The following is a 25,465-nucleotide window of genomic DNA, read 5'->3' as shown; positions in this document are numbered from 1 at the left end:
CACATCATAATAAAAGGGCACTTCTTGCTGTGCTAAGGAGACAGCCTGTCAGTTTGTGGTCACCTGCGGTAAGATCGCTTTCTCATTCAGTTTATATACAGTATATATACACTATTATAATTTAGAAATTAAAAAAATGTAAGTAGACTCAGATTTTATATATAAACACATTTTAATTTAATATATAATATAATTTAATGTGTACTTTTTGATATAAAATATAAAAAATTCATACATATTAAAAAAATAATATAATACATCTTTCATTTTCAGTGTAATCAATATCATACTACTGAGGAGCACTAGCAAAAGTATAGTCCAGCGTTTAAATTTATGTTTCTATTCTTTCTCTTATGGTTGCATAATATTTTCACAAGGTCAGTGTTGTTTTCCAGTTTTGGGACATCATGAGCAGCGATGCAGAAATGGCCCAATATGGGCCAGCTGCAATCTATCTCCGCAAACCCGAGAAGGAGCGAATTGAAGCTCAGAATCGGCCGTTTGATGCCAAGACAGCCTGTTTTGTTCCTGATGCTAAAGAGCTGTACATTAAAGGCATCATTCAAAATAGAGAAGGAGGCAAGGCTACAGTCCAGACTGAGGCTGGGGAGGTGAGACGCCATGAAATCGGCTTAGATTGAAGAGTCTTTAAACATTCACTTAAAATACAAAGAAACTGTAGTGAAATCGTAGTGACTGCTCCAGAATACAGTGACATGACATTTTCCCTGCAGACTGTGACAGTGAAGGATGAGGAATGTCACCCAATGAATCCACCCAAGTATGATAAAATTGAGGACATGGCCACGATGACCCACCTCAACGAGCCTTCGGTGCTGTTTAACCTCAAAGATCGTTATGCGGCATGGATGATTTATGTAAGGAACGCCTCAGTTCTGAAAAATGGTCAGATTGGAGCACTTAATGTAATTTTAATGAATCTCTGTGGTTTGTCTCTGCAGACCTACTCTGGGCTCTTCTGTGTTACTGTGAATCCTTACAAGTGGCTGCCGGTGTATAACTCAGAGGTGGTGGTGGCTTACAGGGGCAAAAAGCGCATGGAGGTGCCACCTCACATCTTCTCTGTGTCTGACAATGCATATCAGAATATGCTTACAGGTGGGTCTAATTCACTATCAGAACAACATTAGGGACACATTTTTAATCAAGGAAAAGCTTTATAAGCTGCTTTTTATGATGACTTTTAGTTTTACATTGCCGTGAAAACTCCCATTAACAATAAATGAAGCTGTCTGCACAACAAATTTACATTGCATTGGTGCTTTAAGCTGGGACTAATTTAAACGCCTCTGAATAGCCATTATGTTCATGTGCTCAACAAGTGGTTACGATGCTCAATTTGTAAGATTTAAATCTTTAATTTAAATATTGCATGAGGAAAATAGAGCCAGCCTGTCATATGTCTACAGAAGGTTATTGATGTGAATAAATGTAAACACCATTCTGATTGGGTGATATTCTGGTCTGCTTGATGCAAATCATAGCATTCGCATGTTATAAAATGGTGCAATGATGTCATATTTTTTGTAGACCAACCCAGAAGATTGCATCACCCTGGTTCCCAAATAAGCTCTTTGACCAACAAAAGTATATGATTAATCTTCACAAATAATCACAACGTTTATGAATTCTGAGGCCTAAGTACAATAGGCTATAAACAAACTACACCATGGTCACATGACTTCAATGTAACCGTCATTGAGCTTCTGACAACTCCTTTAGTATTTATTTAAAAGAACATTTTACCTGAAAGTTGAGTTGAGAATAGTTTACAAGAGCATGATTACTCAGTCGAACTGTGAAAGTGTGCTAATCAGTAGTTGAGTAGTTGAGACTACAACCTCTGTAGTCCCATTTAGCAACTGTTAACTTGTTAGCAACCACCTTTTTCAAGACAAACAAAACTTTGAAGAAATCACAAGGGGGGGGTGGGGTGGGGGTATTTTATGTTGTAGAATAAAACATGAAAACATCTTGAGCTTGTGTTCACCATAGACCTTATTAACCAAAAATCTATTCGAAAGACCCATTGACTTCAGGATATTGGAACTGGAAGTGCTAAAATGCAGTTTGTTTCCAGGTTTCGGCCTGGCATTTTTTAATGTGAATGTATGAGGCTTCAGGTGTCAGCCAGTTACTTTAGCTGTCCGAAAACAGTCTGTTATCCTGCTTGATGATGCAAATGGGAATTTATCCCGCATAAACATATTTCATTACACCAAATACACAAAATAATGTTCTTTTTAGCAACATCATATGACCCCTTTAATTTAATATAGTAATCATAAACACACGGGTCTGTAGCACAAATAGTTTTACTGTTTCCAGTTGGTAAAGGTACAGTTCAAAATTAACATTTTGTCATCATTTACTCACCCTCGTGTCATTTCAAACCTGTATTTCTTGAGCACAAAACAATATATCTTGAAGAATGTTGGTAACCAAAAAGTTGATGGTAGCCATTGACTTCTAGTATGGAGGTCAATGAAAGTCAATGACTACCGTCATTCCCAAAAAGCAAACAACAAATGGTGTGAATGTACACTCATGGTGTGCTGTAATACTACTGAAAAATCATGATCCTAACCTTTATGTACAAGGCATAAAAATATTATAAATGATAAACTGTTTATTGAATATACAAGGGTGCACAAATCAAACAGTTCGATTTTAGAACCATGCCTAACATTTTTTTTTTTTTTAATTCTGACATTCGGCAAAGACAACACTTTACTTACTAATGCATTCTAAACAAGAAATGCAAGAGATTCCCATTATTTCTCCTGTTTCATTTGTAGACCGTGAGAATCAGTCTGTCCTGATTACGTAAGTCATGATCAATGGCCTTGACTGCGCTATAACTCTACACTCTCAAATGATAGATGATGAGCTGTGAAGCTCCAGCTGTCTAACCGTGTAACTGTGTCATTTCCAGCGGAGAATCTGGTGCAGGAAAGACTGTGAACACCAAACGTGTCATTCAGTACTTTGCGACAATCGCAGTGTCTGGAGACAAGAAGAAAGAGGCCGTGCAAGGAAAAATGCAGGTGAGGAAAAGTTCATGGTGTACGAGAAGCAGGCTTGATTTTTTACTGAAACCTTTCCCCACAGGGGACGCTGGAAGATCAGATCATTTCTGCCAACCCTCTGCTTGAAGCTTTTGGGAATGCCAAAACTGTGAGGAATGACAACTCCTCACGCTTTGTGAGTTCAGCAGTTGTGTTGTCTTATTTTTAAGAAGTTAATTAGCATTTGTCTATCCTAAGTTGTAAATTCCAACAGGGTAAATTCATACGAATCCACTTTGGAACAACTGGAAAACTCGCCTCCGCTGATATTGAAACATGTAAGCCTTTTAGCACATCATCGAAATGATAACCACTTTCCACATGATAACTATGTTGTTGTCCTTCTAGATTTGCTGGAGAAGTCCAGGGTGACGTTTCAGCTGGCGGATGAGAGGAGTTACCATATCTTCTATCAGGTCACCACAGGCCATAAGCCAGAGCTGATAGGTGAGAATGTGACACATAATGTCACATGATGGCCAATCATCTTTAAGTTCTTTTTCACATTTAATCTGTTTTCTTCTTTCTCCTCAGATATGCTCCTTATCACAACCAATCCCTATGATTTCCCCATGATCAGTCAAGGCCAGATCTCAGTGGCCAGCATTAATGATAAGGAGGAGTTGGAGGCCACAGATGTGAGAAGCACTCAGAAACTACATATAAAATCCTTGTTTTACTACTAATTTCTAGGGCTGCATGATCAATCAGAATTAAACCTAAATCACATTATGGCTTAGTGCAATTATCAAATAAGTTAATACTGTATGTGCAAGTACTGTGTATATAATGAAGCACTGTGTTCAATTACACGTGAGCAATTCATAATCCAGTGTTTTCAGTATCTCATTTCACAGTAAATGCTGCTCCACACAAACTCATCTCTGCATCTGTTCTGAGTTTGCATAAAATGCATTTGGTCACCTATAAAATGTGCAAACCATCTTCTCATACTTGTAATGAGTAGCGCTTATAAACCAGCTGCTGTTATTTTAGTTTTAGTTATTTTAGTGCATCAAGTTATACTAAATGAAAATAAGAAATGTTTCCTTGGCAACTAGTTGAATTAAAATAAGTTTATTTTTTGTAATATTTATTTATTTTATTATTTTGTTTTATTTCAGTTAACTGTTTATTAAGTTTTATTTTATTTCAAGTAACAACATTTTTTTAATGTTTTAACTATAATAAAAAATGACAGTGCAATATTACAATATTAATATTTATTGCATTGTTTAATATTTTATTATCAATAATAATAATAATAAAAATAATTATAATTATAATAGTCACATTGATATATAATCACAAAATGCAGCCCTGCACAGCACACCTGGAGCTTAAAAAAATCACAACTGCAATTTTTATCATAAAAATCCAAATCATGCAGCCTTAGTAATTTCTTTCAATTTGATTCTCTAAAATTCTCCAGTCAGCCATTGACATCCTGGGCTTCACCACTGACGAGAAAGGCAGCATCTATAAGATGACAGGTGCAGTGATGCATTATGGAAACATGAAGTTTAAACAGAAGCAGCATGAAGAACAGGCTGAACCCGACGGCACTGAAGGTATAGGTGACATATCTAAGCATCAGGCCTATCTACACTCTTAAAAATAAAGTTGCTACAAAAGGTTCTTCAAGCGATGCCATAGAAGAACCATTTTCGGTTCCACAAAGAACCATTCAGTCAAAGGTTCTTTAAAGAACCATCTCTTTCTTACCTTTTTGTAATCTGAAGAACCTTCTTTCGCCACAAAGAACCTTTTGTGAAACAGAAAGGTTCTTCAGGTGTTAAAGGTTCTTTATGGAACCTTTTAGACAAAAAGGTTCTTCTATGGCATCGTGAAGCACCTTTATTTTTAAGAGTGTATGATCATTTTTGCATTCTTAATCTGCCAGACTAAAATATTCTAATGCTAATTTATCATTTAGCTGACTAGAACCATTAGTTCACCCAAAAATGTAAATACTGTAATGATTTACTCACCCTTGTTTATTCCAAACCCGCTATTACTTTTATTTTCTCTGTGGAACACAAAATAAGATATTTAACAGAATGTTCATGCTGCTCTTCAATGAAAATAATAGTGGACAGATGTCTTTTGACCAGAGTGCAAAAATGACTAGAAAATATCATAAAAGCAGTCCAGACATATGTGCCATACTCTTCTAGTAGGCTATACAGCTTCTGAAGCCACATAATTCTAGCAACAGATCTTTTATTTCGTATTGTGATGCGCATCTGGGTGAAACAGCATTTGACATTTAACAAATGACATTTTGATTAAATTATGTGGCCAGAATTTGATGAATTGTACACAAAAAGATCAATTACATGCAACGAGAAAACAGATTTTAAGGTAGATTTCCATTTCATGCTGACTTTAAAGAAGAGGCTAAAATTGAAGCCATTGTTCACTTATATACTGTACAAATATGGCATGTGAAGATTCATAGCGGCAGGTTGATGTCAATGATGCAAGAAATACTGGTTTGTTGTTCCCAGTTCTGTACCTACAAAGCTACACCCACAAAATCCACCAAGCCTTTGGTGTCTTTCATCAAAAAGGTGACACATTTCTCTGTGAAGTATGTAAGTATATTTCTGTGTTGTGGCTGTTGCAGTGGCTGATAAAGTCGCTTACCTGATGAGACTGAACTCTGCCGACTTGTTGAAAGTTCTTTGTTATCCCAGAGTGAAAGTTGGGAATGAGTACGTCACTAAGGGGCAGACCGTTCAACAGGTATGTGCTTCATATTCTTGCGTCTCTGCTTCAGTGGCATGTTTACACGATCTAGTCAACACTGTACTATATCTATTAACCCCACAGGTCATGAATTCTGTGTTGGCCTTAGCAAAGTCCGTCTACGAGAAGATGTTCTTGTGGATGGTTGTCCGAATCAACCAGATGCTGGACACCAAGCAGCCTCGCGCTTTCTTCATTGGAGTACTTGACATTGCTGGATTTGAAATCTTTGATGTGAGCCACATGTATTTGATAATTAATGTGTCAGGCTGTCACAGCTGTGCGAAGCTTTGATTATGAAAATTAAATAAGAATTCTTTAATGCGTCTTGACTCATAAAAGTTCATTTGTTAACAGCTCAAGTGGATGGCAAAATGATTCATAGATTGATTGTTCTGAATTAGTTCAATAGCCTGGAACAGCTGTGCATCAACTTCACCAATGAAAAACTGCAACAGTTCTTCAACCATCACATGTTTGTGCTCGAACAAGAAGAGTACAAGAAGGAGGGAATAGACTGGGAGTTCATAGACGTTGGAATGGATCTGGCCGCCTGTATTGAGCTTATTGAGAAGGTAGCCCATCTCAGGAAATGAGTAGTACTCACAAATGTGTGCAGTTTTTCAAATTATGTTTATTCTCCCTGTATCAGCACTCAGTCATGCCAGTAGCCTATAAAAGGTGTTTTATTCTACAAAATTGTGGTCCCCCTCATCACATCACCAGCCAAATACTACTTACTTTATCTGAGTGTGAAAATTACTTTTGGGGTCAGATTTGAAATTAAATCCATAATTTTGAGGTTTGCATTCTTCAACCTAAATGGTTACATAAACATCAACAAAATGCAGTTTAATTGTTTCAAATATGTGACCCTGGAGCACAAAACCAGTCTTAAGTCACTGGGGTATATTTGTAGCAATAGCCAAAAATACATTGTATTGGTCAAAATTATCGATTTGTTTTTATGCCAAAAATCATTAGGATATTAAGGAAAGATCATGTTCCATAAAGATATTTTGTACATTTCCTACCGTAAATATATCAAAACTTAATTTGTGATTAGTAATATGCATCTCTAAGGACTTCATTTGGATAACTTTAAAGGCGATTTTCTCAACATTTGGATTTTTTTTGCACTCTCAGATTCCAGATATTCAAATAGTTGTACCTCGACCAAATATTGTCCTATCCTAACAAACCATACATCAATGGAAAGCTTATTTATTCAGCTTTCAGATGATTTATAAATCTCAATTTTGAAAAATTGACACTTAAGACTGGTTTTGTGGTCCAGGGTCACATATAATATTTAGAATTAAAATTGTTTAGTTTATTTACTTTACAAAACTTACTATGTTAGTTCACCCAAAAATCTAAATTTGTTCAATCAAAATTCTACTGAATACAAAAGAAGATATTTTGAAGAATGTTGGTAACCAAAAAGTTGACGATAGCCATTGACTTCCACAGTATTTTTTCCCATACTATGAAAGTCAATGGCTACCATCAAGGGTTTTTTTTTTTTTTTACATTTGCAAATCACTTTGTTTCTTTGTGATACTGCATTCATACTGATAGAGGCCAGTATAAAGTTCACCACTGGGGGAAAAAAAGAAGTGTGCATAACTATAATAATAATAATTTGAATGTGTACTTGCAGTTCAAATCTTAAAATTCTGTTTTAAAAGAGATTACGTGCAGATAATTTAAAAGAAATGAAAAGCCAGGTAAGTGTACTTAAAGAGAGCACACATTCATGACTGCATTTCTTAGCACACTTGTAAAAAGTCTTGAAATTTAATTTGTGATTTGGAAATCTGATTTTAATGGGCCAAATTATATAAAAAAGCACAGTGTTTTATCTTCTCAAGATTCCATCAGGTCGAAACATTGCACTTCATGAAAGTAGTGCACGTTTTCACTAGACTTTTTACTTCTTCATTAATTCATGAATAGCGTGTACCAAATCTGATTTCCCAGTGTACACTTATGACTTCATCGTTTTGTCTGCCAGCCAATGGGAATCTTTTCCATCCTTGAAGAGGAGTGTATGTTCCCAAAGGCAACTGACACCTCCTTCAAGAACAAGCTGCATGACCAGCATCTGGGCAAGAACAATGCTTTCCAAAAGCCCAAGCCAACCAAAGGCAAGGCTGAAGCTCACTTCTCCTCAGTGCACTATGCCGGCATCGTTGACTAGAACATCTCCAGCTGGCTGGACAAAAACAAGGACCCGTTAAACGAGTCTGTTGTTCAGTTGTACCAGAAGTCATCAGTCAAGCTGCTGGCTCACCTGTATGCCTCCTTTGCCTCTGCTGAAGCAGGTAAACCATTCTGAAACATTAGAAGTAAAACTAAAATGATTTAACCATTAATCTATCACTTTTTGTTCCAAAGAGGCCAATAACGGAGGAGAAGGAGGCAAAAAAAGCAGCCAAGAAGAAAGGAGGCTCTTTCCAGACAGTATCAGCTGTATTCAGAGTATGAAAACCGAGAGGTTTTATACTTCCTTTTTGCTTGTTAGTTATTTGAAATGACATGGACTGTTTCACTTCTCACAGGAAAACCTGGGCAAGCTAATGACCAACTTGCGAAGCACACATCCTCACTTTGCCTGATCCCCAATGAGGTGAAAACACCAGGTACATGAATAAGATTGAATTCAGCACAGCATTTGAATGTTAAAAAAAAATAATATTATATGATAATTAAAAATAATTGAATTCTATTTTAATCATTGACTCATAAAGGGATAATGGACAACCATCTGGTTATCCACCAGTTACGCTGTAATGGCATACTGGAAGGCATCAGGACTTGTAGGAAAGGTTTTCCTAGTAAGATCCTTTATGCTGACTTCAAGCAGAGGTAATTTAATGAGAATATTCAGTGCATTTGCTTTTATATTATTATTACCACATGGCTCTGTGGAATATATTCTGTTGTCAAATATACATTTGCATAATGACTATTAACTTGTATAACTGACCATTGTCTCAGCCAACTGATTTTCCATATAGCTCTCTCATAACACACAACTCCATAATCTCTTTCTTCTCTCATAATACTAATTTCAAATTCAGATCAATATTTAATGTCCATTTATTTGGTATTTAATGTTGTAATAAATTGGAAGTTTCAACACTCCACTCTACACTGTATTGCAATTTACAATAATGACCACCATATGTATCTAAAGATGTATGATCTAACATCTATAATCTCATGGTCACAGGTACAGAATCCTTAATGCCAGTGCGATCCCTGAAGGACAGTTCATCGATGGAAAGAAGGCTTCTGAGAAGCTCTTGGGATCAACTGATATTGATCGCACACAGTATAAGTTTGGCCACACAAAGGTCACACAAATTTGTCTTCTTACTGGCCTCAATCTGTTATCAATTTGGAAAATGTTCTTGATAACATTCACTATTACATACTGACACAATTAATCTAACAGGTGTTTTTCAAAGCTGGCCTATTGGGGACATTAGAGGAAATGCGAGATGAAAAATTGGCATCATTGGTATCCCGCATTCAGTCCTTATGCCGAGGATATCTCATGAGGAACGAGTTTGAGAAGATGTATGCTCAAAAGTACGTTTACAGGAATCTCAAACTTCTCAAATATGTTGCCAATATACTATTATAAATTTTTCAGATGTACATCAGTGTCAATGAGATCTTTTTATATTTTGAATTTGTTTTTATTTTTTGTATTTTCCATTTTCTTTTTAATTTTAGTTAAATTTCGGTGTGTTTTACCATTTTTATTAGTTATATATATTTTTTTAAATGTCTATACAGTTTTTATTCTTTTTTATTTCATTTATTAGTTTTAGTTATTTTTAATCATTCATTTAAACTAAATCAAAATGAGAAATGTTACATTGGTAACTAGCTTTAAATAGTTTGTTTATATTTAATTAAAAAAACGGTTTTAATTTTAGTTAGCTACAATAAACCTGATGATTTTTCCAGAGATACAATTTACACTTTGCAATACAACCTCCGTGCATTTATGAATGTAAAACACTGGCCATGGATGAAGCTGTTTTATAAGATAAAGCCTCTCTTGAAGAGTGCTGAAACAGAGAAGGAGATGGCCACCATGAAGGCGGACTTTCTGAGGTGCAAAGAGGAGCTTGCTAAAGCCGAGGCCAAACGCAAAGAGCTGGAGGAGAAAATGGTATCTTTGATACAGGAGAAGAATGAACTGCTCTTACAAGTCCAAGCTGTTAGTGATTATTCTTCTTAACTCCTTTTCTGTAATGTGTCTCTTCATATTTTAACTTTAAAAAAAGGCATGCATTTGTTGGAGCATGGCCTAATGATTACTAAAACATTGAGCTGTGGGTGTCACAAGTTCATAATCATTTCCTAACCGTTTTCTTGATATCGCTTTAGGAAAAAGTAACAAAAAAGCAAATCTAATGCAACACTATTGACAATTTAAAGACTCTCTCATTTGACTGCACTCATAGGACAGTGAGAATAACATAGATGCTGAAGAGAGGTGTGAAGGGCTGATAAAAGCAAACTCCAGCTAGAGGCCAAGCTGAAAGAGTTGACTGAAAGACTGGATGATGAAGAAGAAATCAATTCAGAGCTGACTGCAAAGAAAAGGAAACTAGAGGATGAATGCTCTGAGCTGAAGAAAGACATTGATGATCTGGAGCTCACCTTGGTTAAAGTGGAGAAGGAAAAGCATGCAACTGAGAATAAGGTTTGAATATCCCAATGTATACATGCACAACTTAATCTCATTGTCAGATTTGATGGACAATCAATGGATTTTCGCAGGTTAAAAACCTTACAGAGGAAATATCTAGCCAAGATGCAAATCTTGCAAAGCTAACAAAAGAAAAGAAAGCCCTCCAAGAAGCACACCAACAAGTTATTGATGATCTCCAGGCTGAGCAGGACAAAGTCAATACTTTGACCAAAGCCAAAACCAAGCTTGAACAACAAGTGGATGACGTGAGTATGGCAATCACAAAAATGTTAAATATAAGAAGCTCATTTGAGAGTTGTATTCTAATACTCTTCAAATTAGCTTGAAGGTTCCCTTGAGCAAGAGAAGAAGACACGAATGGACCTTGAGAGGGCCAAGAGGAAGCTGGAAGGTGATGTGAAAATATCCCAAGAGTCCATCATGGACCTGGAGAATGACAAGCAACAACTGGAAGAGAAACTCAAAAAGTAGTATTTCTGATAAGCATTGAAAAAAATGTATCATTAACAAAGTGTATTAACCATTTCTAAATTCCTTCTTCCAGAAAAGACTTTGAGATCAGCCAATTGTTAAGCAAAATAGAGGATGAGCAATCAATGGGTTCCCAGCTTCATAAGAAGATAAAAGAGCTCCATGTAAGCTGTTTTTCTGTTTGTTCTTCAAGAAGTGCCAGCTGAAGATATGAAAAGGCTCATTATTGTACTTTCTTTCCCATTTAAGGCTCGCACTGAGGAATTAGAAGAGTAGATCGAGGCTGAGCGTGCAGCTCGGGCCAAGGTGGATAAGCAGAGAGCTGATCTCTCCAGGGAACTTGAGGAGATCAGCGAGAGGCTGGAAGAAGCCAGTGGTGCCACTGCAGCTCAAGTCGGGATGAACAAGAAACGAGAGATTGAATTTCAGAAGCTGCGGCGTGATCTCGAAGAGGCCAACCTACAACATGAGGCCACAGCAGCAACCCTACACAAGAAACATGCCGACAGCATGGCAGAGCTCGGAGAACAACTCGACAATCTCCAGCGAATCAAGCAGAAACTGGAGAAAGAGAAGAGTGAATGCAAGATGGAGATTGACGATCTAGCAGGCAACTTGATGCTTATAGCAAAAGCCAAGGTTTATAAATTCTACCGTTCTGCCAATCCTGACACCTAACAGGGAAATGGCATTGTCTAAAACAGTATATCTGTAAATGACAGGTTAACCTGGAGAATATGTGCCATAATCTTGAAGACCAACTGTCTGAAGTGAATAGCAAGAACGAGGAGAACATGCGTCAAATTAATGACCTCGGCTCCCAGAAAGCCCATCTTCAAAGTGAAAATGGTAGGCAGTGATTTCACTGATACCAGTTAATTTTATGTGCCATTTGTTGCAGAGCGTCTGACTTTGTTTGTTCAACAGACGAGTATTCTAGACAAATTGAGGAGAAGGATAGCCTGATTTCACAGTTGGTACGGGCCAAACAGGGCTTTACTCAGCAAATCGATGAACTGAAGAAACAGCTTGAGGAGGAGTCAAAGGTAATGAAATGCACAAGATGATATGGCATCAGAGCTAGCAAAGCAACATGTGCTTTTGAACTCTAATAATCTATCTTTATAGGCTAAGAATGCTCTAGCCCACGGCTTACAATCAGCACGTCATGACTGTGTTCTCCTGAGGGAGCAGATTGAAGAAGAACAGGAAGCCAAAGCTGAGATACAACGAAGGATGTCTAAAGCCAGCAGTGAAGTAACTCAGTGGAGAACCAAATATGAGTCTGATGCTATTCACCGCACTGATGAACTTGAGGAGGCCAAGTAAGACAAGCATGAGTTCACAAGTTAATAGGGTGAACCCAAGTAGGGTGTGTTCCTGGGTATCTCAATTTCTTTTGGTCCTGGAACAACTTTCCTGTCAACCAGATTTTACATTCTTTTAAACATTCTTATAATTTTCCTCTGATTTCAGGGGTTGGTTAGGGTAAGTGATGTGATTATTTAATATGAATGCTATTCCATGACTAACTAAGGCTATCAACTGAGGCACCATGAATGAATGATGCATTTATATAGAACTTTATTGTGCATTGCTATACACCCAAAGCATTTTACGCTTTAAGCGCCAGTGGAGGGAATTTGGCCAGGCCACCGGGGTTACACCCCTACACTTTACGAGAAGTGCCATGGGATTTTTAATGACCACAGAGAGTCAGGACCTCAGTTTAATGTCTCATCCAAAAGATGGTGCTTTTTGACAGTATAGTGTCCCCGTCACTATACTGGGGCATTAGGACCCACACAGACCACAGGGTGAGCAGCCCATGCTGGCCTCATTAACACCTCTTCCAACAGCAATCTAGTTTTCCCAGGAGGTCTCCCAACCAGGTACTGACCAGGCTCAACCCTGCTTAGCTTCAGTGGGCAACCAGTCTTGGGCTGCAGGGTGATATGGCTGTGGCATATACTTGGGTTATGGGTATTATGGGTATACCATACTTGGGTTAATCACACCAGTTCATGTTGGCACTTGTCTGAAAAAGGACTCTCACCAAACTTAATTATATTTATGAATACATTCATATTTGTAACAAATCCTATTCAAAAACACATTTACTTTTTTACATATTCATTTTAAAATATAATCGTATTATCCTTGTTCTTGCAATGTGACTGTTTGTAGCCTGTGTTGATACCTTTGCTGCAAAACGAAGTTCCCCTTGGAGGACAATAAAGTTAAAGAAAGAAAAAGTCATGCATTTTCAATGGTTTACAAGTCTGTTCAAAACCACATTAAACCAACTTGAGTACAAAGAGTATGTTCCTAACAATATGGCAGTATGGTTTAAACTAGATTTGAAAAACAAATCCCCTTTTCTTTATTGTGGACACCCTTATACGTCATTGTCCCATTAATCTTTGCAGGAAAAAGCTTGCTCAGCGCCTCCAAGAAGCAGAGGAGCAAATAGAAGCAGCAAATGCAAAGTGTGCGTCACTGGAGAAAACCAAGCAGAGACTACAGAGTGAGATAGAGGACCTTATGATAGATTTGGAAAGGGCAAATAGCTCAGCAGTGAATTTAGACAAGAAGCAGAGGAATTTTGATAAGGTAAATAAAACAGGTTTCATGGAATCATTCATTTATATTTTTTACCTGAAAATCTTTACCCGTTACTTGAAACAGAACACTACAATTGAATTTCGCACTTTCTGAAATCAGAATCAGAATCAGAATTAGCTTTATTCGCCAGGTGTGCAAATACACGAGGAATTTGTTGTGGTTTTTTAAGGTGCTCCTGATACATACATACATGCATACATACATGCTTTTGCTTTTCAAACCTGCAGTAGAACTCGTTCAGGTCTTCAGCCAGTTGTTGATTGGCCTCAGTGCTGTGGGATGGGGTCTTGTAGCAGGTGATGGCTTTCAGGCCTTTCCAGGTTAAATGTTAAATAAGTCCTGGTGGGAACACACATGTCCTCACAGAAACTGATGTAGGATTACACTCCAATCAGTAAGTTAGAAGCAGGCCTGTAAATCCTGCTCTGCTTCAGCAGTCCATATTTTTACAATTTTCACTACAGGCTTAGCGGATTTGAGTTTCTGCCTGTAGGCTGGTAGAAGATGAACCAAACAGTGATCAGAGAGTCCCAATGCAGCTCGGGGGACAGAGTGGTATGCATCCTTTAAAACAGTGTAGCAGTGGTCCAGTATATTGCTGTCTCTGGTGGGGCATGTGATGTGCTGTCTATATTTAGGCAGTTCACGGGTGAGATTAGCTTTATTAAAATCACCGAGAACGATAATGAAAGATAGAGCCACCATAATAAGCAGATGAAATTCTTGGGAAAGTGTCTCTCTATTCTGACTTCGTAGGTTCTGGTTGAATGGAAGCAAAAGTATGAAGAGTCACAGGCAGAGCTGGAAGGTGCTCAGAAAGAGTCTCGATCACTGAGCACTGAGCTCTTTAAATTAAGAAACTCTTATGTGGAGACCTTGGACCATCTGGAAACTTTTAAACGAGAGAACAAGAATTTGCAGCGTAAGTTGCTGATTGGGTTGATGCAACAAAAAATATTCTAAAATATATCTAAAACATGATCTATTTATATTATAAAACTAGCAATGGTTCCTATTCTTTCAACGTGTATCTCACACACAGAGGAAATCTCAGATCTCACTGAGCAGATAGGTGAGACTGGAAAAGGCATCCATGAACTGGAGAAGGCCAGGAAGCAAATGGAGATGGAGAAATCTGAGATACAATGTGCACTAGAGGAGGCAGAGGTAAATATATATCTAATAAGTTCGTAGACTGCATACAGGTGAGGTTAATGCTCCAAAAATGGATCATGATATGTTTTAGGCATCCCTGGAACATGAGGAATCTAAGATCCTCCGTGTACAACTAGAGCTCAACCAGCTTAAGGCTGACATGGAAAGAAAGCTGGCCGAAAAGGATGAAGAGATTGAACAGCTGAAGAGAAATACCCAGAGAGTCACAGACTCCATGCAAAGCACTCTGGATGCTGAGGTGCGAAGCAGGAATGATGCCCTGAGAGTCAAGAAGAAGATGGAAGGGGATCTCAATGAGATGGAGGTACAGTTGAGCCACGCTAATCGCCTCGCTGCAGAAGCCCAGAAACAGCTTCGAAACTTTCAAGGACAACTTAAGGTGACTTGATTTGAAATCATTTGATAGTGGCTGGCATTTGGGCCATGGCTTAGAAGTTAGTGGATGAAGTTTTGAGATGAAGTTCATGTAGATTATCCAGGTTCCACGAGTTTGCCAAAGTCTGTAACATGTCCCAATTCCATCCTATTGCATTCTTGTAATTTTCCACTCAGTTTGTCTAACTCATGGTGAGGGTACATCTGGTCAACCAGCATTGGTTTGTTTCTCACCAGCAGGTTTACCTGATGGACTACATGGGAACCTGGCTGATCCAGGGTGTCTTGATTAGGCTAGTTAAGAAACACAACATATGCTGCTGAGCAGTGACTAATCTGATTGGTCCATGTCTCAACAGGATGTTCAGCTTCACTTTGACGATTCTCTCAGAGAACAGGAGGACATGAAGGAACAGCTAGCAATGTCTGAACGCAGGAGTTTGCTGATGCAGGCTGAGATTGAAGAACTGAGAGTTTCTGTGGAACAAACTGAGAGGAGCCGGAAAATCGCTGAGCAGGAGCTGACAGATGCCAGTGAACGAGTGGGACTCCTGCATGCCCAGGTTAGTAACGCCAGTCTAGAATCTTAGCTTTGAAACAAAAATGCACAAGTCTTTTATAAAGTACCATCTACCTCCACTTTTTCAGAACACTAGTCTTCTGCACACCAAGAAAAAGCTTGAAGCTGATATTTCCCAGCTCCAGAGTGAAGTAGAGGACTCTGCTCAGTAGTCAAGGAATGCTGAGGAAAGGGCTAAGAAAGCAATAACTGATGTAAGTAGATGACTACTTATTCTAACTGCTATACTTCTAATAGATGAAGAAGTGCTCTTTGTTTTTCAACTAGAAATGTACACCCACAGAATCAGACACTGCTTTATATAAAGCATTTCCCATTCTCAATTATGATAAAGCTTGGTTCGTAGGTCTGTTGGGTCAGTTTCTTAACACAACCAAACTGCTCCAGCGTATGTTTCAATCAGGCCAAGACCACCTCGGTCTTGGACCAATTGTTTTGGTGCAGATCCAAGCATATTGTGTTCATATATGTCTAAACAAACCGAACTAAGGGAGACCGGGTTCCAAAACAAATGCTTCAAAAGAGTCAGGTGTAAAAATGTTCCATTCTGATTCCATTCGTTAATTTCTGTTCTTACTTCCCTCGAAGGCTGCAATGATGTCAGAAGAGCTCAAGAAAGAGCAGGACACCAGTGCACACCTGGAGCGAATGAGGAAGAGCCTGGAGGCCACAAACAAAGACCTGCAGAATCGTTTGGATCAAGCAGAAAATTTAGCCCTGAAGGGTGGGAAGAAACAACTCCAGAAACTGGAATCCAGGGTTCGTAGATGTCTGGTCAAACAAACACATATAAATGTTTTCTGTACTATATTGTTACCTGTTGTCCAGGTCCGCTAACTGGAGAATGAGCTGGATGCTGAACAAAAGTGTGGAGCTCATGCTATCAAAGGCGCTCGTAAATATGAAAGAAAAATGAAGGAGCTTATCTACCAGGTATGCAGTAGACATCTGAACTGCTAGTTGTCCAGTAGATAAATAAGTGACAATATTGTTTTTATATGTAGTCTGAGGAGGACAAGAAGACAGTTAACAGACTTCAGGATCTGGTAAATAAACTTCAGATAAAAGTCAAGGCCTACAAGAGACAAGCAGAGGAGGCTGTAAGTCAAAATACATCCATCTGACTTTGTAAATGCTCAACTCTGTAAAACTCAGTGAGTAGTTGCATATAATATGTGCTTTAATAGGAGGAACAAGCCAATGTCCATCTAGCGCGGTGGAGGAAGGCCCAGCATGAGCTTGAACAGGAAGAGGAGAGAGCAGACATGGCCGAGTCTCAGGTCAACAAGATGAGAGCAAGGAACCGGGATCTGAGAGCAAAGGTCAGTGTTTGGATCTCTTGAGCTGTTTGGTGAGCCCCACCAGTTGCTTTTCATAATATGCACTGCAGTGTGGGATGGAAAGTTGTGGGAGATTAAAATTAAAATATTTTTCCTCTTTGTAAACAGGGGCAAGAAAACCGAATGGAGTAAAGGATTCATAGTCCATGTGTCTTCACTTAAAAGTAGTAATAAAAGCAGCATGTCTGGAACAGTTCTAGGTCACTAGTGACAAGTTTTCTTAGTATATTCATTAGGCTAAACCATTTAATGCTAACATTGCTGGAGGTGAAAGCAGAAACAATTTGATATGTCATGTGACTATTGATATAAACATCATATAGGGTGGTATTTTAAATAAAAATGCAAATCAAAAAAGGATTAAAGGTTAGCAGAGCTGTGTGAAATGGCTGTAGATCCTATAGTTGTCACTTCTCACTAAGTTTTTTTTTTTTCAAAAGAATTTTCTCCATAAGCATGCCTAGAAATATTTAAAAATCTGAAAAATAAATAAGACTCTATAAAAACTTTAATTAAACTGCTTATTCCATTGATGCACTGCAAATCACAGTCAGGTAATTGGAATAGAACCGATCTGAAATATTCGTACTCGTAGTATAGATCTGTTGACTATTTATGTGTAAGATACCATATGTTTATTGCAAAATTATCAATCATATTCATAAAGGTGAGTTGTTTGAAAATGGAGCGATATTGACTCATTACTTCATTCACAGTGCTTTGTGGGAGTGGGCATTCACTGCTGAGTTCTTTTGGCACTTTTCCTGTTTCCATGGGAACAGCAACCTCTCTGATTGGCGGATCTCTTAGGATTGTGGGTAGTGTAGTTTTTCACAGGGAACTGCTCAATTAAACTTTTTCTTTTCAAAAGCACACTTACTGTATGTGTAACTTGCTAAGCAAATGCAATCATCGATCATCTCTACATAGAAAATAAATGGGGATTTACTCCCATTTTGCTCTTGGACAGCAGGGCTGATAAATACTATTTATTAATAAATTATTACTATTTATTGTTTTATTCTACTTTTGCCCAATCATTTCAGCCCACTTTAAATATTTTATATTTTTAAATTATTTTATATTTTAAACTGACAGTGACACACTTGTCTCCGGAAAACTGTTTGCACGATGTTTATTTAAGAATTAACTTTTGGTTGTAATTTAATCAATCTGATTATTTAAAATGCATTACATATTTAAAATTCATACTTATTGTACACAGTGACTTACAAATTATTATAAAAGCAACTGAAACACCTGGCAAAAAATCATAATTGTCATCAGTTATCACCAGTTCCCATTTCCTTGCCCTGTGCAGTGAACGCTTGTGATTTTTTAAAAACAATTAAATGAATAATTAAAAGGAGCAGTCAAATTTTTTGACATGAAATTCAGATCCACATTTACAGTGTTTTAATGGTTACTTTGCAGAGTGCTATCAGACATAAACTTATTTGCATGATCATTCGCAAACATACTAAAAAAGTATTCTTTATTATGCAACCCAGATTTTTTGCAGTTCTTGCACATATCAAACAGATTACACAGAGGTAAAAATGCTGAGCGGACACATTTTATATTTACATAGAGAGGAAAACTCAGTATTTTTCAGTAACCCACTTTGGATCTTGACCTCTGTAGGGACTATGTTTGAGACTTGGGTAAATGGCTATATTTATCATGACATTTGATGGTTCTGCCACACATATTTTATTCAGACTTGAAATCTAATGAGCCTTTTTACAAAAAAAACTAAACAAAACAACAACAGCAAAACGTTATACATTTATGTCATTGTTAACAGCTGCTGATGTGTTTCTTGAAGACATTTCTCTTTGGGATACCTTAGAAATGTTCTGACCAGAGAAAAAAAATAAAAATGTCATTATTACTGTACATTAGTAAAATAATGCTACAATTGTGTTATTTTGATGAACTCTTTTAAACCTATACCAAAAATGTAGGAAAAAATACTGCACATAAAACCTCAAGAATTTTGAATTTTAGCTTACCATTAAAACAGTTTAAGTTGACGTTACCTTTATATATCCCAAATGTTGCCTTTATATGTGTCCCAACTTGTATGAAGTGTGATTTATATCAATAAAGTGAAGCAATTTGTCTGCAGCTCTCTTCTTGTATATCTTGTTTGATAGGAATATGAATTTAAGACATCATATGGGTTAGATAAGGTGAAACATACTTATGTTCGTGTCTGCATGAAATGAGAACAGCACATTTATAGACTGCTGCTTCTCAGATTAGACACCAACTTGTTCTGGTTTTCTTATGAATCAAGAATAATTAATTATTCATGATATTTTGCAGATGCATAAGTATTCATGAATGAATGGAAAGAAGATATCAGGTATATCAGAGGGTAAAGAGAGAAGCAGGGTCTAGATATTCTTACAGAGTCAGAGTTTTCAAGGCAAGGCAAGTTTATTTATATAGCACATTTCATACACAATGGTAATTCAAAGTGCTTTACATAAAAGGAAGTAAAATAATCATAAAAAAATAATCACAACAATAAAACAAGGAATTTAAAAACTTTTAAAATGATTTAAAAATTGATTTAAAATGGATTTAAAACAGTAAAAGATAGAAAATGATTATATATAAAATACAGTGCAAACAGTTCGGACGTAGCACAGTGCTCATTCAATAAATGCACAGCTAAACAGATGAGTTTTGAGTCTGGATTTAAATGTGGCTAATGTTTTAGCACATCTGATCTCTTCTGGAAGCTAGTTCCAGCTGCGGGTGGCATAATAGCTAAAAGCGGACTCCCCTTGTTTTGTGTGAACCCTTGGTATTTCTAACTGACTCGATCCTAATGATCTGAGTGGTCTGTTAGGTTTATATTCAGTGAGCATATCTGTAATGTATTTAGGTCCTAGGCCATTGAGTGATTTAAAAACGAGTATAAGTACTTTAAAACCAATCCTAAATATAACTGGACACCAGTGTAAGGGCCCGAGGACTGGTGTGATATGCTCAGATTTTCTGGTTCTAGTCAGAATTCTGGCAGCAGTGTTCTGGATGAGCTGCAGCTGTCTAATGGCCTTCTTGGGAAGGCTGGTGAGGATTATGCTCTCCTATACTCACATAATAACCTCTCCCTTCTAAGTATGACCTGAACCATTTGATTACCATCCCAGAAAGCTAGACCCAATTTTCCAGTCTCTCTAGAAGTATGTTATGATCGACAGTGTCAAACGCAGCACTAAGATCTAGTAGTACCAGCACTGATGTTTTGCCAGAATCAGAATTTAAGCGAATATAATTTATTATCTTGCTGCTGTTGATTTTCTCCAAGGTGATTTTTGTCTGCCAGTCTTCTTACTGACTCTTACAGGAGCAATATCATCAATAACATTATTTTCACTGCATAAAGACTGAACCGCATTGCATCTTTTTCTGGCAAAGAAATGCCAACTTAGACAGGAAGGGGCCATCTGATATGTAAACATAACATGCAGAAATCTATGATGACACAATAATTGACTAATTATTATAGAAATTAGCGGAAAATATAGACTTTGTGGTCATGAATTCCAGTTGTCCAAAAGTAATAATGACCATAATAAATTTAACATTGAACAAAAAGCAAAATATACAGTTCTTTTCAAAGTTGGCTTGCTAAAACGCAATATCTTTCAAAAACCCATGCCACAAACATTCAGATTTATGTAGAACAGCACAGATGGTCTGTTAGCAGTCCGTGGGGCGTCGCATGAGGCTGAAACTTAGGAAAGATAAGCTTGGAAACTTCCACTTTCTTGAATCTTCCCACTTCTACTACCTGAACAACTTTAGTCAGCCGAAACAGAAGCAAATATTAGTTCATGTGCAGTTGTGTTTGAAATGCAATATATCACACCCAGAATGATTCAAAAGCCATTAAATATTCTAGAATCTAGAGCTTCCTAATGTATCACTCATATTAATAATCAAGATTGCATCTAGCCAGAGAACATGGTGAATTACACCCACGTGGAAATGACTGGCTTGTTTTCATTGTGCGAGTGGAATACTCATTTACCGCCTCACATACAGCACAGCCAGCAGTTTCCAGCTCCACAACACGTTCAGTTAAAGGCTCGTCACTTTTCTCCAGATAATATGTAAATGTTCAGTATAATGAGAACCAGCTATCTGTGTAAAGAAAAAGATCAAATGAATAAAATATTGATTTTAAAATGTGAAATAACTGCATTTGTATTATCACCTTCATCTTCTTCAACTTGTAGATGCTGTTTTTGTATTTTTTTTCTGATAAATGTCTGAGTAAATAAATGTATAAAATAACTGTAAATAAAAGAATACAAACGTGAATGAGATTATATGCATTACAATGCTAGTTAATTCTAGTTGGGTCAGCAGTGTCAACTCAACCAGAGGTCCCTGGCTCAAATTTTTTATTATTTTTATTTTAATTTTCAATATTTTTATCTGAAGAAAGATAAACATGCACAGTGATGAAAGCCAAAATATTAAAAGTCAGGGATATTTACTGAGTAACCCACTATTTCTATTTTGTAGGGGGGGGGGGGGGGCAAAATGACGTTTCACATTTGGAGCCAAATTAGAGGGGTGTAAAAATGAATTTTGGAAAGCTTGCAGCATCATTTTATTTTTACACAGAAATTGGTAGGTCTGTTAGTAAAATCTGTTAACTTTAGCTATCTTTGTTTGATTATATTCCAACTGTTAGGGGTTAGGGTTAGGGTTAGTATACTGTACTAACCCTAACAGTTCAAAAATGGCAAAAAGAACTTCATGTTTTTTTTGTTTTTTTTGCCTCAAATTTGCATGCCTGTAATTCAAGAAGTACCAACGATATCTTAATATCCTTTTAGATTCTGGTTCTTAATGAATAAATTGGTAAATTGTTCACATTTTCATTGGTCAAAAACCAAATGTGGGTCACTTTACATACAGCTGAGTGGAATATCTAAAGAACAAATATTGTTAAAATTAGAAATCGATCTCTTTTTTTCTATCAGCTCAGTTGCATAGAACATACCTGAGTGCCATAAACATTATTTTTCTAAAGTTGTCATGTCTGTAACTCTAAAATTATTCAAGATATCTTAATATCCATCTAGATTCTCATTCTAAATAAACTTTTTTTTCTCTTTTGGTTCAGTCCCAGAGATAGGGGGATTTCAAAGCATCTCCATGTTAATGGACATGGATTTATTAGTAGTAGTAGTAGTAGGCCTATTAAATAGTATTATTATTATCAAGATCATTGTTGAGTGGACCAATTAAAAAAAATATCTTGATCTTTTTTTAAGACATCTTTGAATTTAGCTGAGGCCCCCTGGATGAGGACCACTGCCTGATTGAACAAAATATGCAACATGTACTGAACAATAGCAACCAATCAGCTTTTCGTTGACTCACTTGACACACACAATTGAAGCAAATTACCCAACTGCAGCAGGCTGCCCACACAAAGGACTCTAAACGGATGACTGACAGAGGATTGTTTGCTGTGTCTTCACAAGAGCCCCTTTTTGACACAGCTGTTTTACCCTCACTGCACTGAAATGGAGCCCAGAAGTAGACGGCAGTGCTTGAGACTGGCTTTCCGGCATCATCGTCATATCATGTCTAATTTAGTCACCCGGCTTTAATCAGTGGTGCGGCTGTTCTCACCTTTAATTATGATTGTGTTAATTAAAACTGTGGCCACGTTTTCTTCAGAGTACAATGTCACAGTAAGGTGATTTTGCAGCAGGGGCAGCTTTGACTAAGCTTGGTGGGGGAAAACGATACAGGAAGGCTTTTGTTTCAGGCTAATTAATCGCTTGACTTCTCATGACAGGTGTGTAGTCTCAGACTTGCCGCAACCATTTGTCAGTGCCAAGATTTAGGATTTTGTTGCATCCACAGGAAAAAATTCTATATATTGTGACTGATAGAGAAGCTTACTGTTGCCATATGAAGAACCAAACCTAAAATATAAACAAACAAATAAATGAACGCACATTTTTGACACATACATTAAAAAAGGACATGAAATATAAAATGCAAATATGTTTAACCATCTAATAGTGTTCACTACAGTCGACAGAATAAGACATTTTAACCATTGAGGTGTTACATTCAAACCACCACAGACTGTCTGTGACCTTTAGGCTACACATAATAATTCTGTATCACGTTGTCATGTCATAAGGTACACCAAATTCCCATATTTTTTGAGTATGTACTGAATTTGAAGAACTTTTTACCATCATTCACCTCATATAATGAACAGCAAAATGTTGTTTCATCAGTTAAATTCACGAACATGTAAAGAGGTTTATTTAATTTAATAAATCATTCACAAGGGTTACTTAAATATCAAACAAAAATGAATATATGTGCTAAGGGATGAGCAGTATTTCAGATGTATTTGAAATACAAAATTCTATTTTTTTTCCCACACAGTATTTTGTATTTTCATTTTAAATACATTTTTATGCCCATCTAAGTAGGTTTGCTCCTCCACTGATGTCAACTGCCTGATGAAATCATGTTCTGCATTTCTCGCTAGAGGGCGCAATTTACAGAGCAATTTTTTTAAAGCCAAATGCATTATTTAAAGCTGCAGTCTGTAAATTTTGCCTCTTTGTCGCCATCTCTGTTTAAAAACCTGCAATTGCAGCTGTTTGAGGAATTATCTTCCTTGCATGGGTTGTGCCCAATTCTGACCCCTGCCAGATTATTACCCCCCTATAGGTAGGTTTAGGGTTAGGTGTGGGGGAGGGGTTAGGATTAGGTGTGGGGTTAGGATTAGGCAATCAGATAGCGATTTCAACGAGAGGGGTAATAATTTGGCAGGGGGTCGAAAATGGGCACAACACTCCAGCGCGGATGAATCTAATGTTTTGAGTATGTGTGGCAGTCAGTCACTGCACCAGTGTGGATATTTACTGTACTATTAACTGTATATTTACTGCAATCACAGATTCTAGCCTACGTCTAGGAATATATGACTCAAATAAGCATTTTCACCGTATATTGTCATCTGAACAAGTAAGTAACAAGTCTGCCACATTTGTTCTGAGCAACTGAGGAAAAAAAGCGTTACAATAAATCGCACTTCCAATGGTGATTTAATCTAAAGATCGGTTAGCTCATATCACATCAAACCATGCAAATTATTATTATTGTTATACTTTATTCTCAAATTATTCATGTTAACAACATCAGCATTGCATTACTAAATATAGTGTGTATTAGCGTGTAGATTTCAATTTCCGTACATAAGCCATACGGTGAAGCCGTTTTTCGTTTAATCCCGTTCCCATACATGGGGCACTAAATTATTTTCATTCCAATAAAAATATCTATTGGTATTGAGCGAGAAAATAAAAGTTCTCCATGTGTAATCCTGCAGTTTATTTTTTATTAGAGTTTAAAGTCGGCAATAGTTCTTTCCTCGCTTAATCGAATTTTGATCGTGAGGGATGAGGCTTTGTGTCACGTGATTCCCGTTAGACCAATAAAGTGGCCGCTTTTCGGAACGACATGTAAACATGAGTCCGAGGTGTCTGCGCCCTTGTCGTCACTACCGAGTAGTGAAGAAGAGGAACTTACGGCCAGACCTCCTTAAAAACTATGTAAAATTTATTATAAACAACGCAATAAGCATCTCACATCCATAAACAAAGAAAAAAACAAAGGATTTTACACGCACATGGTGGATACATTCAGAAACGGTGTCAACCAGTGGCTTGGCTTGCAGGATGACAATCAGAAAATACCTGAAACATAGAAACATTGTCTCTGCTTTGTGCATACATTTTAAGAAAACGGACAAATACATTACTGTGGCAGGCAAACACCAAAAGGACCATCTTTCACAGGCAGAAACGTTGTCAGCAGGTATGTAAAAAACAAAGTACTCACACACACACGTTTGAACTGTTATGCCATTGTTACGGTTTAACTGGTGACCGTGTTATCTGGTGGCCAACTTCCTGGTTCAGGTCTCCGCTCCAGATATGATGGATCGACCGCAGCAGATTCGCCCATTCTGAAAGCACAAACTGATGTGATATTAAGCTGTCTAATAAATGCTCACTTGCTCATTACATGGTTTTGTTACATGGTTCAAATGAGACATCAGCTATAGTTTCTGAAGAAAATGTACCATGTTTTTTACTATAGTAAATATAGTTTAACGATAGCGTTTGTAATTAAACCATAAGTTAGCAGCCACAAAATAGTAGCCACAAATTTACATTGTCTGAGAGTCTATGAAATGTATTTTAATATCATAAACCATAAAATGTAGTCAGCTTTCTACTATGGT

At 37.2% G+C, this 25,465-nt stretch overlaps 1 pseudogene; it reads left to right on the top strand.

The window, feature by feature from the left end:
- The first annotated feature begins 407 nt into the window (after positions 1–407).
- Positions 408–17,412, top strand: LOC107690017 (myosin heavy chain, fast skeletal muscle-like; annotated as a pseudogene).
- The last annotated feature ends 8,053 nt before the right edge of the window (positions 17,413–25,465 follow it).

This window comes from Sinocyclocheilus anshuiensis, unplaced genomic scaffold, assembly GCF_001515605.1.
Source record: "Sinocyclocheilus anshuiensis isolate Anshui unplaced genomic scaffold, SAMN03320099.WGS_v1.1 scaffold1609, whole genome shotgun sequence".
Classification (NCBI taxonomy): Eukaryota; Metazoa; Chordata; class Actinopteri; order Cypriniformes; family Cyprinidae; genus Sinocyclocheilus; species Sinocyclocheilus anshuiensis.
The sequence above is the reverse complement of the archived record's forward strand: the minus strand, read 5'-3'. Positions and strand labels throughout refer to the sequence as shown.